At 36.7% G+C, this 13614-nt stretch overlaps 1 long non-coding RNA gene across 1 annotated transcript in view; it reads right to left on the reverse strand.

Moving 5' to 3' along the window:
• LOC138118084 (uncharacterized) overlaps positions 1-12699 on the reverse strand; it is a 34609-nt gene extending 21910 nt beyond the window's left edge. The window contains exon 1 of the long non-coding RNA XR_011154991.1: positions 12351-12699. This is a non-coding gene — a long non-coding RNA (uncharacterized lncRNA). The remainder of the gene's footprint in view (positions 1-12350) is intronic.
• Between the last annotated feature and the right edge of the window lie 915 nt (positions 12700-13614).

The raw sequence follows: 13614 nt of genomic DNA on the forward strand, positions 1-13614 counted from the left end.
ATTAAGGAATTGAAGCAGCTGTATAAAAAAAACTTAGGACAAGAAAAGGTAATTTTAATTTATGAGATGTTTCTTTCTGTATTAAGTTCTGTACCATATCTAACCTGTGAGACTGGAACTAGGCTTCCCCACCATAATTTAGAGAATACTGATAACTATTTTTCACACATTATTTAAAGATGGACACCTCTCATGCAGCAGACAGTAGTGATGAGAACATTTCCTGTTTGCTCTTTCCCTGCCCAGGAATTCCCATTTTTTGTTTTATTCATATTTGTAAAACTTCCCATCTTTTATAACTGGTAGAAGTGTTTCACACAGTAACATTGTCATTTTAAGTAATATGCTCCCTATCTTGATAGGAAGACAAACAAGAATTCATTTTCTTAAAGCTCATTTCAAGAAAATATAATAAAAAAATATTTCTTGACATTGTTACAATTTTAGAATCACCTGACTGGGCTCATTTCCTTACTGTTCCTACTACAAAGACAAAAAAAAAGCAATACATTGCAAAATTTGGTATTAGGTCCTTAGAATAACTGATCTTCCTTTACATTTTTTTTTTTTAATTTATCACAATAAAATATTTGAAAACACCAGTTATTCCCAATTGAAATTATTGGCTTTTCTTGACCACAATATCTGACAATAAGCAAGCATCACATCAAGAAAAGTAAATTATTTCTCTGAGATTATGTAAAATAAAAAGGACTGCAACAGAAAGACAAACATTCATTTAAAAGAATTTTCTTACAAGTCGTAGTTTTACAGATATAAACCTTGGCTAAAACATAAAATGACATTTCTCATTGAATTAATAGTTTCATTTTAGAAAGACTAAGTAGCTTTAATTAATAAACATAATATTTGAAGACATTTAAATGAGGATTTTAATGAAATAATTATGAAAGTAACATTCAGTTTTCTTGCTTTAAGAGATGCCACTCATTCTGAATAGCAACTGAGTAATTAGGAGTGGTGACTTATAAAGATACCTGCACAGAAAGAAGAAAAAGCAAGAATGGATTGGTTCTGGGCAAGACTTGAAATGATCAGATTTTGGGCACATGTTCATCTTATTTATGGATTTATATATACAACTGAGAGAATACCAAGCTTCAGTTTCAAGTTCAGGAAGAATAGGGAAAAGTAGTCAGCATATTCACAAAACTTAGACCCTCCTTGTCAGAAAAAGCTGTTTGTTCTCTTTGAACTGTTAATGGAGGGAACGTCAACACATATTAACTCTCTCAAACTGAAGTTCAGAACACCAATTGCAAATGGCTTTAAGAAAATATCTTGGAATTTGCTGGAAGCTCATCCCTATCTTTCTCACTTTGCTTGTATATTGTTCTATATTCTTCCACACAATCTCTGTATTTTAAGTGGCCAAAATCCTTTATGGGGGAGGATAGTCACTCTAAGATTAAGGCTTTGAAATCTCTGTGCATAACCTGATATATAAAAACAGCTGCTCAGCATCCTCCTGTATCTGAACTAAAACATCCAATACATCCCTCAAGCTTTAATTGCTCACAGTTTTTCATCACTTCACTGAAAAAAAAATATTCTGCTAACATCAACAATTTATTGTTTAAGGACAAATACCTACATCATTGCATTGGAAATTTGAGTAAAAAAATAGCCTTACCAAAAATACACTGTCAGCTGTCCATTCTCCAGAGAAGAACCACAGCTTCTTTACTCCTGACTTTGTTGTCACTATTTAATATTGAGGGAAATTCCCTTAGTTTTCCCACTACAGAAATAGAAAGCTAAGTAGTCATGTGTGACTCCTTCATTACCGCCAAACAACTAAAGAAGCAAAATCAATGCTAGGATTGCAAAAGTTTTTGTACATGCTTTCCCTGAAAGCAAACAAGGTTAGCTAGCGTAACCGGTTTTCTGCATACTTGAACAATCACAAAAAGTAGACACACACATGCACAAAACCAAGACAGAACAAAACAAACAAACAAACAAAAACCACACAGACCATTCAGCTATTTTTTGTTGCTGTTGTCCCCAGGGATAGCGAGAAATGACACAAGTCCAGGATCGGGTTCAAAGGCCAGAAATGGCTATATTTAATTATATAATTCAGCTTATATAGCTTTCTTTGCAAGGGTGGCATAAAACCATTGGATGCTTGACCATCCACCTCCCAGACGGATTGGCTGAATGGAATAACACCCATTTCCAAAATATTTTTCCCAGTGTACCAAAACAAGTCCATGCAGGTGTGAGATAGAGAGTTAGTTTACAGAACCATCTTCCACTGTTTCTCAGCTAAAGCATGACAAAGAAAAACTTCACAAAATGCTTCAGCAGCTGGAAAGTTCCTCTACTCCTGCTCTTTAGCATCTGCATTTTTTCCTGTCTTGCCAAACAGTCTACTGTACATCAGTATACTGTCCTCTTCTTCTTGTGTCCAGAAGAGAAATTAATGCATAGAAAAAGTAATGTAAAGAGGAGAGATGCAGAAAGAAAAAAAAAAAAAATTACAAGGAAAGAAGTAAGGAAACACTGGAGAAATTTTGTAAAAGAAGACGGAATTAGTGGAAGGTAGATATGTCAGTCAGATATAAAAGCAGAAACCATGACACTCTAGTAGCTAAGGAGGCCTTGCAGCAGCAGAACTACATTGAATTATTCTCACCTTGGATATTCTAAGTCAGGGGATGCAAACAAACACTAGTTTGTCAGGAATCTTGTAGGATAACATGCTTTAACGTGTTATTGTCTACATCTTAATAAGTCCATGTGTTTATGGAGCTAAAAGGAACACATATGAAGGATTCTGAAGCATTTCCTTCTTTTCTAGGCAAACTAGAATTTGTATTTTCCCCTGAGCAGAGTGCAATAATTTGCAAGGCTATTAAGGCATTTTTTAGAAGACCCCAATGACCCTGCCACAGTCATTTATTCAAAATCCCTAACTCAAAGCCTGAATCTAGATTTATAGTGGGTAACTAACAGAGGCTGCAATTATGATCCTACTGTGAAAATGAGAAAAATGTTGCCCATTAGACTTAATCTTTAATCTTTCCATCACTGAAAGTATTTCTTCTCCATAATTCAATTACAGATTTTTAAGTGAAATAATGTTCAGATTCAGCAAGAAGTCAGATATCCTTTCTGCTTCCTGCCACTATCTCGTACTTGTTCTTAAATGTTCCCATTTACGTGTTTTGTAGCTTGGAAACTAACTTGCTCGCTATACCATTCATTATTGTTCAAAACTACACACTCAAGTAATCTTTACATGAACAAATTCATAATTAATGAACAAATTATTCAAAGTGAGTATCAAAGTCTCCATAGTGGAAAGGATGCCTATGGGCACTTGGATGGAGGTACTGTTTTTCTGGTCCAATGTGAAGTGTTTAAGGGCAGATACACAAAGGGTTTTATTAGAATCCACTTTGACTTCAAATGCATACTGCTGCAAACCATAGAAAATAATTTAAGAATTGTTTTCAGCTGCTTTTTAGTACCCAACAATTGTTTAATCCTCTTTTATTATTTCTTTTTCCTACAGATCCATCTGCTTAGTCAGGAAGGTCTCAATTCCTGTATTACTTTAAGCACTTTCTGCGACAACACCCTTCTGAAACCATCCTTCTGATGCCCAAGAAGTTAATCAGCTGTTGACAATGTGTCAACCGCCACTGCTTTCTGAGCTTTCTCTACATGTTTTTTCCCATGAAGGACTTTATCAGGACAGAGAAATAGAGGCCAGGTACAGCAGTGGAGGCTCTGAAAAACAGAGACACAGTGTCAAGGGAAGAGGAATATGGACATGGGAACTTAAGGGAGGAGGCACTGGCTTGTACCCACAGCTATAAAACATCTACTAATGATTGCAGGGGTTTTGTTGTAGGTCTTTTGGCTTTTTGTGTTTCTTAAAGAAGATCCAGAAGTAGTCAAAATCAGTTCTCAGTGCAATAAAGAAAAAATAAATACTATATAAAAAAGTAAAAGGCATAAAATTCTCATGTAACCTGGAGCTATACCAATGAAGGACTAGATATCTGTAAAAGCATGTTAGGAAACATAAAAGTGACCTCAAGTGGAAGCCAAATATATAAAGAAGAAAACCACATCTATAAGACCCATCATATTCCTCACAATAAAGTACTCCAGAGACTGCTGACTTACAGTGCTGCACTTTCCAGCAGTCTGAAGCTGCCAACGAGATACTGCGACGTGCTCTATTTTCATAATTGTTAAATGCCTGATTTTATTTGTGTGCCTGTCACCATTGCCATTTCAATGTAACCAGTACAGGCATCTGTGGAAATACTCACAGCTTTTTACCGGCTGGGCTCGTAGTTCAATGCCTTAGAAAGCCTCGGGCAGCCTAGAGAGGCAGCACGGGCAATCCAGCATTTCAGTAGCTCTAAAAGCAGCAAATGGTAGCTGCAAAGCTGATACCACCAGTAGAAGCAAAGAGGGAGAAATATAGCCTTTGGTTGCCAATTCCTGCAATTAGAAGCTTTCAAACAGAGACAGAAGCAGATGTTCGCAGAAGGGACGCAAGCCAAAGAAGGCGGGCCCCCTCTCGGGTTCTTCTTTTATTGGGAGAAGGGGAAAGGAGAGGACTGGGGCAGACCCGGGGTGAGCGGCCAATCAGACACTGCTGAAGAGTCTGAGTTACATTTGGTTTTCCCCCCGCTTGGAATAAAGGAGTTCAGAGCACATGGCAGAGGCAAGTCCTGGCTTCTCTTGGGGAGGGGGAAGGGAAGCTCGGAACAGGCAGCAACAAGTATCCGATTAAAAATATTAACTTCTGTCACTGAAATTTGTGTGCACTTAAAGGCAAAATTTCTAACAGCTAACCACATGAAATATTTTCAGTTGATACCCTACTTAGAGATAGATATATTTCTCCCTTGAGGAAAAACCTTGAAGGCTTTAATTTCACATTATTCACAATTTCATGAAACATGGTATCACCTAATTTATACAAAATTCATAGTCCTGCATTTCTTAAAAAAAGGAAAAAGGTCTAGGAGCACCTTCACTTTGAGCAACTTGGTCTAGGGAAGGCATCTCTGCCTACAGTACAGGGATTGGAACTGGAGGATATTTAAGGTCCCTTTGAACCCAAACCATTCTATGATTCTGTGATTTGAAGTTTTCTTAGATTAACAATGAATAGATGTGGTAGGCTAAGAGGCAAAATTTCTCTTTGCAAATGGAATCAGCTTCCCAGTGGCAGAGTAGCTGAATGTACAAGAAATAGTCTAGAAGCTACAGCAAGCAGCTCCTGTACTCCTGAGGCAAATGGCAAATACTACTACTGAGTCCTGCAAATAATACAAAAAATAACCTTATTGAAAAGTCAGAGGAGAGAACTCTCAATACATGTTTTCTCTTTATGAAAAATAATTTCATTTTATTCTCCCCAAAAGAAAGAGGGTGTATTTGTTTTTCTTTCTTTCTTAGAAATGCCAGTTCTATCTAGACAAATACTAGTGTCATGAGAAACAAAAGAAAATAAAAGAAAAATAACTACTAGAGAATAGAAAAAAATATTCAATCTATTTGAAATGCTTCTTGTTACTGACTGTTTAATGTCAGTATGTATCATGCTGTGCTTAAAAAGAAATGATTACAGTAAGAAGAAATATTATTAACAGAGTTTGAGGAAAAACAGAATTCTTAGATGTTTTACAGGTTAAGCCCATGTTTTCAGAAGGAGATGGACTGAGAAAGAAAAATACAGTATTTAAGAAAATTTCAGATGAAGTAAAAACAATTTGTAGTTTCTATTGCAAGTACCACCAAAATGACAGAATTTCAAATGTTTTCTAATTTTTAAATTTTGTTTTAAGAAATATCATCCCTCATATGCTACCCCAGGAGAAAGAAAATGTTATTGAATCAAAAGGTACGTTCAGAATCTTATATCGTGCAAAAGAACTCTTTTGTGTAGAGCTCGATGAGTAACTCACTCTACTCAATTTCCTTCTACTCAAGGTAAATATTTATTTTCAGCTTTACCTAAAACTTGGCTTCTGAGTATTTTAGTTAACTTCTGAACATGCTGCAGCTTCTACTTAGGGGATAGGACTCTCATGAATATGAAAGCTTGTGGTATTGAGGTTTATCTTGTCTTCAGAATTAGAGTGGGAAGGAGTATTCCACCCACGTGAGCCAAGCAACAAAACAGCACCTCCTCTGCAGCAGGGGTGTGATTTAATGCCAAGGAACCCTGGGAAGGGCATCTCACCAAGAGTCCTGCTATTGCAGTGTCCGAGTACACTGACAATGATCTGTTTCTGCCATGCTAGGGGTGCAGCTGTCAGAGGCAGCCAATGCACACAGTCAGCACAGAAAGGGGCCAGAAGCTCAGCCGAGGATAGTGACCATAGGCTGGACAACAGCAGTGACATGCCACAGTGCACGGTCCCCAGTAACAACCCTGAAGAAACAGCCCCTGGCCCATCAGAGACCTCCACCCATTGTGAGGTCCTAAGGGAAAACACACATCTGGGGCTGTGGGGTTGCCTGGTGCCCCTTGCTGGATCTAGCATGAGGTAGAGAGACTCCTCTCCCATGAGAAGTGTGTGCTGGTAGAAACTGTTCTGTCAAGGAAGTGAACTCCAGAAGAGAAACAATGGTCTGTGCAGCATCTAGGAAGTGGAAAAGGAGAATGGATGAGAGAAAAGCAGTGGATATTGTTTATCTCGAGTTCAGCAAGGCTTTCAATACTGTCTGTCATAACATCTTTATAGAAAAGCAGATCGAGTATGAGTAAGGGAAACTAAAGAGCTGTTGAACTCAAAGTGCTGTGATCAGCAGCACAAAGTTCAGCTGGAGGCCAGTAACTGGTGCTGTACTACCAAGATACAAGGTATTGTTTAGTGTCCTCAGTGGTGACCTCATGGATGACAGCACTAAGTGAGCCCTCAGCAAGTTTGCAGATGGCACAAAACTAGATCCTATAAACAAACTTTGTACTACAGTAACAAAAGGGTCAAATTATGACATACCAAACCATTGTTAACTTTTGAGTCTTGTGTTATTTTAACATAGGGACTCCCTTTTTTTTTTTTTTTTTTACCCATGGAATATAAATGTGCACTGCAACACAATTTTACCTATTATGGATGCCTTACATCTTGTTCAGCAAAAGAATGATCAATCAAATTATCCCTAGAAAAATATGGTCATTAAGATTTTAACTCTTGCATCTGAAAAGGATGAAATTCAAGAGTAAAAACTTTGAAATAATATTAACTAATACATACTTTCTCACTAGTCTCTACTGCCTAATTGTTTTCCTTATAACATAGACTATCAGTTAGGTTTTAGCCATACTTAATTTTTCCAGCTTCTTTTTTCCGAAAAATTGACACATTCTTTGAAATCTAACATGCCCTTTTTTAAGTCCCTTCATGCAATGGCTGTTTGATGCTTTGAGGGTGTAACAGGACTTACTGTATTTCTTCTTTTCACCCCAAAAGTGTTTATTCTTTTCTCTTTTAATCTCACTCTACTAAGAGTGAGAAACAAAAAATGATAGAGAAATAAATTAAATATAAAGCCTAAAATAAAATTAGTTGTTTGAAATAAAGGCTTCCGCAGGTGAAAATAACATCTAAATTTGCCCAAGAATTAGAAGGGAAAATAAGATTAAAGGAAAGTAAGTCATGGTTTAGCCCCACCCAGCAATTACACCACACAGACAGCGGGATGGAGGAAAGGATGTGAAGACTGAAAGTAAGAAAACTCATGAGCTAAGAACAGTAAAATAATAATAATGATAATAATAATAACAACAACAATAATAATAAATGAAAACCCAAGAAAGACAAAATATGCAAATAAAAAACAATTTTTCACTACAAATTGACCAATGCTCAGCCTGTTCCCAAGCTCTGCTCCCCACTGGCTACCTTTCCTCTTAGTTTATATGCTGAGCATGTCATATGGCATGGAATATCCTTTTGGTCAAATGGAGTCAGCTGTCCCAGCTGTGTCCCTTCCCACCTCCTTATGCACTGGGAGCTCACTCACTGCCAGGGCAGGATGAGAAACTGAAAAGTGTGATTTAGTGTAAGCACTGCTCAGTAACAACTAAAGCCTCAGTGTGTTGTCAACACTGTTCTCATCCTAACTCTGAAACACAGCACTGTATTACCTGCTAGGAAGAAAATTGACTCAATCCTAGCTGAAACCAAGCAAGGAAGAAAAACAATCTTCCTTTGGTTGTGTGTTGTTATTATTTGGTTTGGCTTCATTTTGTTTGATGCTAGGCTTCAGCAGTGCCTTTAAGAAAGGCTATCTAAGGTGGAAGTTTGAGGTAGAAAAGCAAGATAATTTTTGGTGCTTTTCTCTGGCAGCACACTACAAGTGTTCATCACTAGCATTTCAACTGCACTTGTGGACAGACCTGTGTTTTTGCATATGAAAGAGCAGAGGGAGAAGAGGCTACAACATTCAGATTTATGCACTTGAAGTGTAATTTTAAGACCTCTCAGTTTGCTGAGTCTCATACAATTTTGTTCCAAGTTGATCAATTTCACTAAATGAAAAGTCATGTATAATGTGATTTAAAGGGAAATAAAGATATGAAGAGAACATCCCAGTGAGATAAGATATGAAGGGTATTTGAATTCTCTGAACAGCTGGCTATTGAATGCTCTGAACAGCTGGTTACGAAGAGTACAGTATAGGATTCAATCCTGCTATACCAAGGAGTGTTATATTGTAAGTTCAGTTATTGATGATCTTTTTTACTTTAGGCTTTAACTACATAGAAAAAAGTATAATGCTAGTGATATTACCTAGGTGAGAATTAATTCTATGTCAGGTAACCTTCAGCAGTATCAGGATGCTAAATAGCATTTTTTCAAAACTCTAAAACCACCCAAAAATTTTAAACTTCTCCCTACACCCCTTCATACTCCTATCACTTTGTGTTATAATCCCTTAGAGAAACTATGGTCCTATGTATGGTGCATTTCTAAAGGTTACCAATATGAATTATTTAAGCTCCTTAGCCAGTTGCTGCCACAATTACATCTTCTTGCATATCTATGATTGCAGAGAACCTGTGCAGTCCTACTGTTGGAAGAGGGAATGAAATAAGAAAGGATGTACTCCGAAATGCTCATGGGGACTCAGGGTCTGTGAATTCTTCCTTCAACTCTGCTGTCGAAGTCAGCCTTTCAGCCTCTCCTACATTTATTCCCAGTTTCTAGTTTGTCTACAAGGACTAAAGAGCAAAAGCTTGCTGGTACAACATTTATGAAGGCTGCATGTATAATGCCCTTAAACACATTTAACAATCATATATATGAAAACAAATTGTATTTTTTATTATTATTATTATTATTATTGTTTCTTTAACACTGTCCGTGTCATTAATTGTTGTCTTCCCTGATGGGGGAGATGATCAGATTTTTGCCCAGAGGGAAAAGGAGACGAATGGAACTTCATGCTTCTCAGTCTCCAGACAGGTGTTTATTAATTCTTATCTAAGGAGTACAAGCCACTGGTGTGGCCTAGATATAGCACAGAGCAGAGAATGCAGCAAGAAGACAACTTACCAAGATTTCACAGCCTTTTAAAAGGTAAATTACCCAATGAAAGCTTAAAATGCAAGATATCTTCACTTTTTTACCAATGTCCAACAAGTTCCTAAATCACGTAGACAGGAACTGTGGAATTCTGTATCCAATTGTCCCAAACTACTTCTACTGCAGAATATGGAGTAGTAGAAGAAGAAGAAGGTTTGGAGACAACAGTCCTCCATTTTGATGGTTTTTGCTTTTATCTATTTACTATGCAAATAGACCTAAAAACTTTAAATTTTTCACCCTGTGATAATCTCACATAGCATTCTATCACTTAATTCACACCATTGTAGATTCTAATTCTTCCCAGGGGCTAGGCAAATTTTCCCATGGACAAAGGTCAAAACCAGTACTGTCCAGGGGGGTAAAACCCTTCAAAACAGGCAGAGAAATATTCTCTACATTCTGCGTTCCCACATTCCTTGTTCTAACCACTAAGGCTATGAACTCCAAACATAACTGCTAAATGTATTCTGTAGATAATTGCAGCGTGTTTCCTTTCTGGAATGCTAAATTTGCACTGACAGGATCAGCCTGATCAAATACATGTTTAGGGCCAAAAAGAGCCTTGTTTTCAAAACAAAACCAAAAAAACCTTTTATCAAAGTCTTCAGAATGCCCATCTGAAATAAAGGGATAAGACAGTGAAAGTGGAGATTGCTGGAAAGGTTAAAGAAATGCTAAGAGGTATTACTATATCAAAGTATGTCTGTAGGAGGCGGCTGAAAACTTCGATAAAAGAAACAACATACCAAGCTTTCATACATAAATGACTCAAGGTTTTCATTTTCTCCCTTTCAAGTCATTCCACTATTGGGCTTTTTTTTGTTTGCTTGTTTTTCTCTTCCTGATTATCCTGGCCAATGGATTCTGCATGGCACAAGGCCTTTTTTTCAGTAGTGTTCTGTGTACAGACATGCATTCTAGGTCTGACACTTACAGGTTCCATCTCTAAGATATTCTTCATGTAATTATTTTCCTCCTCAGGAAAGATTTTTTTCCATTGAAGTTTTTAAAAATATATATCTGGATTACTTCATTAAAAATGTCTCTGTCATGAACACAAATAATTTCAAATTATAATTTTTGTGGGCATGGATACCCAGTCTAAAACACAGTGCTTCTTAGCTCCACCTGTATCAGTGGCTCAGGTGAATCTTATGATGGTAAGATTGTAACTTATAGTTATTATTAAGATTTCAGGCACCTCTGTCAGTCTAAAGAGAAGTCATGGATTCAATAATTCCTGGAGATATCAATTTCATCCTACCTATGTAAGTGTGCCCTCTCTCCCACAGAATACATAGTGCTGTTCTGAAATATTTCTGTGTTCTAGTTTGTCTTGTTACAGTAAAAAAAAAAAAATCTGTGATTTGTTTGCTTGAGGTATTTTTAATTAGCAATATTGCATTGTTCAGCTTCTGTATTACTTTGAGTAGAATTCATCTGGGAATACAGTTGAGAAATTAATAACTACATTTTTAGTCTCTGGAATTCTGCTACTCTCTATCTAATTTGCCCCACTAATCCAATGCTGTACCACCTAGACTATTTTCTGGTATCATAAATATCATAAGCTGCGGCTCCTTTGCTTCATCCCAAAGAAATAATGTTTAAGAGATGCTGGGACAGAAGGGATTTCTGAAATTATGAATGACGTTCTGCTTTTGAAATTGATTTCCATTTCTCATTCGTGCTCTTCATTTTCCCTTTAAATAATTTTTCTTTGCTATTTATATCCTTCTATGATTTTAAATTGCTAAAACACATCCTTCTACCAGTCATCATTTAGAAAAATTTGGGACTCATCTCTTGATCACCTCAAATTATTAAACTTTTTTTTCTAGGTTGTTAGTAACCTTGTCTCTCAAAGAATGGTACATTGTACATCAAAGGACCAGTGAAACTCCTTTAGGAGATGTCTTCACGATTTTATCATCATAGCTTCCAAAAAGGAATATGTACTTATAAGGCAAATGTTCTAGTTCTGTGAGGTATCAGTCAAAAATGTGAAACCTTGAAGAAATTATTAACAAATGTAGTCTTTTTAGGAAAAAAAAAAGTACTCAGAGACCTTTATTAATTGATAAACCAATAAGTTATCTGCCTGAGTTTCTTCCAAGAGAAGTAACTTACAAACACAGCTTTTATTTTTTCCTTTTTTTCCTGAAACTGTTTGAATGTTAACAGTGGTAGAAGCTGAAACTACCTAAGCTTTCACACACAAATGTCAAGGTTTTAGAAATATCTCACTTCTAAACACATACAAAAAAAAAAAAATTTAAATCTAGTATACAACAGACAAACCCCTTTTCTTTTATGGTCAGATAACGGTTCCATATTGAAATTCCTAAATCGACCATATCTCTGGTGTGTCTATGATTCCACTATAGAGATACAAGAATAATACTGTTTAATTTATACCGAGGTCCCATTTTACTATGGTCCATAATATCACTGTTTTTATTTATTGCATACTTTGATAATATTCAAGTCGTTTCCATTTCTCCTTAGTTTTCATAACAGTATGTCTAGCCTGAACAGAAGTTGCTGTCACAGACTTCAGATACATTTGAAAATTTGAATTCTAAATAATTGTTCAAGTAACATTGTTTTCATCCTAAGGTGTTTTAGCATTTGATTCCCCCAACTCAAAATTTTAGTTTCAAAGATTTAACTTTTCTAAATGCATTTTCTCTTCCAGTGTTGTGGTTTAACCCCAGCCAGCAACCAAACCTCATACAGGCTCTCACTCACTCTGTAGCGGTGAGATGCAGACAGAGGCAGAAGAGCAGAAATTAGAAAACTTATGGGTTGAGATAAAGACAATCTAACAGTGACTTCAAAGCAGAAGTCATGCCCACAAGTAAAGCAAAACCAGGAATTCACTTGACACTTGCAGCTGCCAGGCAGGTGTTCAGCCATCCTCAGGAAAGATGGGTCCTATCATGCAAAATGTTGATTTGGGAAGACATTGCTCCAAACATCCCTCTACTCCTCTTTCCAGCTTTATGTGCTGCACATGATGTCACAGGTTGTTGGATATCTCTTGAATCATTTGGGAGCATTCATCCCAGCTGTGTCCCCTCCCAGCTCATTATGCACCCCAGCCTGCTCGCTGGTGGGGTGAGGTGAGAGGCACAGAAGACCTTGGCTCTGTGTAAGCCCTGCTCAGCAATATGTAAAAAAAAAATACCCATGTTATCAACACTGTTTGCAGAAAGAATTCAAAACAGCTGTACTAGCTACTGTGAAGAAAATTGACTATTCCAGAGGAAACCAGCACACTCAACTAGGCAAGGGCTATCAGTTTCTGTATTATAAAAAAGCTTCAGTTTATCTGCTGCTTTTATTGAGCTTAACCTTTTCAAAGGGATAATTATTCTCCCACTTTTAAATAGTTAATTGTGCATATCTGTTCTGTTGTCAATGAAAAATTATTTGTCTCTCATTTCTTTCCCATCAATGAAGTTATTTGTTTCCTGTGTTGTCTTTCCATCTCCTTTCTTCTTCCCATTCTCACATTGTGAATTAAACACTTCCAGTCAGTTTTATTATTACTTTTTTTCCCCCATAGTATATTTGCTTTGCATACAGATCTGAAAGAACATTATACAATTCTGCAGATTAAATATACATACTTTGGCTTTCAGAATTCCTTTGGATGCCTTTGAAAAGGACCCAGGGTCATGCCATGTAACCATAGAGTGAGACTGTAATTGATCAGGTCAGTTCAGAATGTTATGCTAATGTTGTATTTTTCATGTTACCTACGTTCTAAATTATACTACATATTGGACCAAATAGTCTCACCATTTTTCTCCTGTCCACCCTGGTTTTCAAACACACTGATTGTAAATTCCCACCAACTCCAACAAGGTTTTCATTTTTTTCAATCTCCTTATGCTAAAACAGGTTAGGCAATAGTTATGTTACTACTTTTAGATGACTATTAGAAAAAGTTAAGACCAGTTCAGGCAGTGGAAACCTTACACAAGTGATAAGACCCTCAACAGTGAGT

The sequence above is a fragment of the Aphelocoma coerulescens genome, chromosome 1 (genome assembly GCF_041296385.1).
Source record: "Aphelocoma coerulescens isolate FSJ_1873_10779 chromosome 1, UR_Acoe_1.0, whole genome shotgun sequence".
Lineage (NCBI taxonomy): Eukaryota > Metazoa > Chordata > Aves > Passeriformes > Corvidae > Aphelocoma > Aphelocoma coerulescens.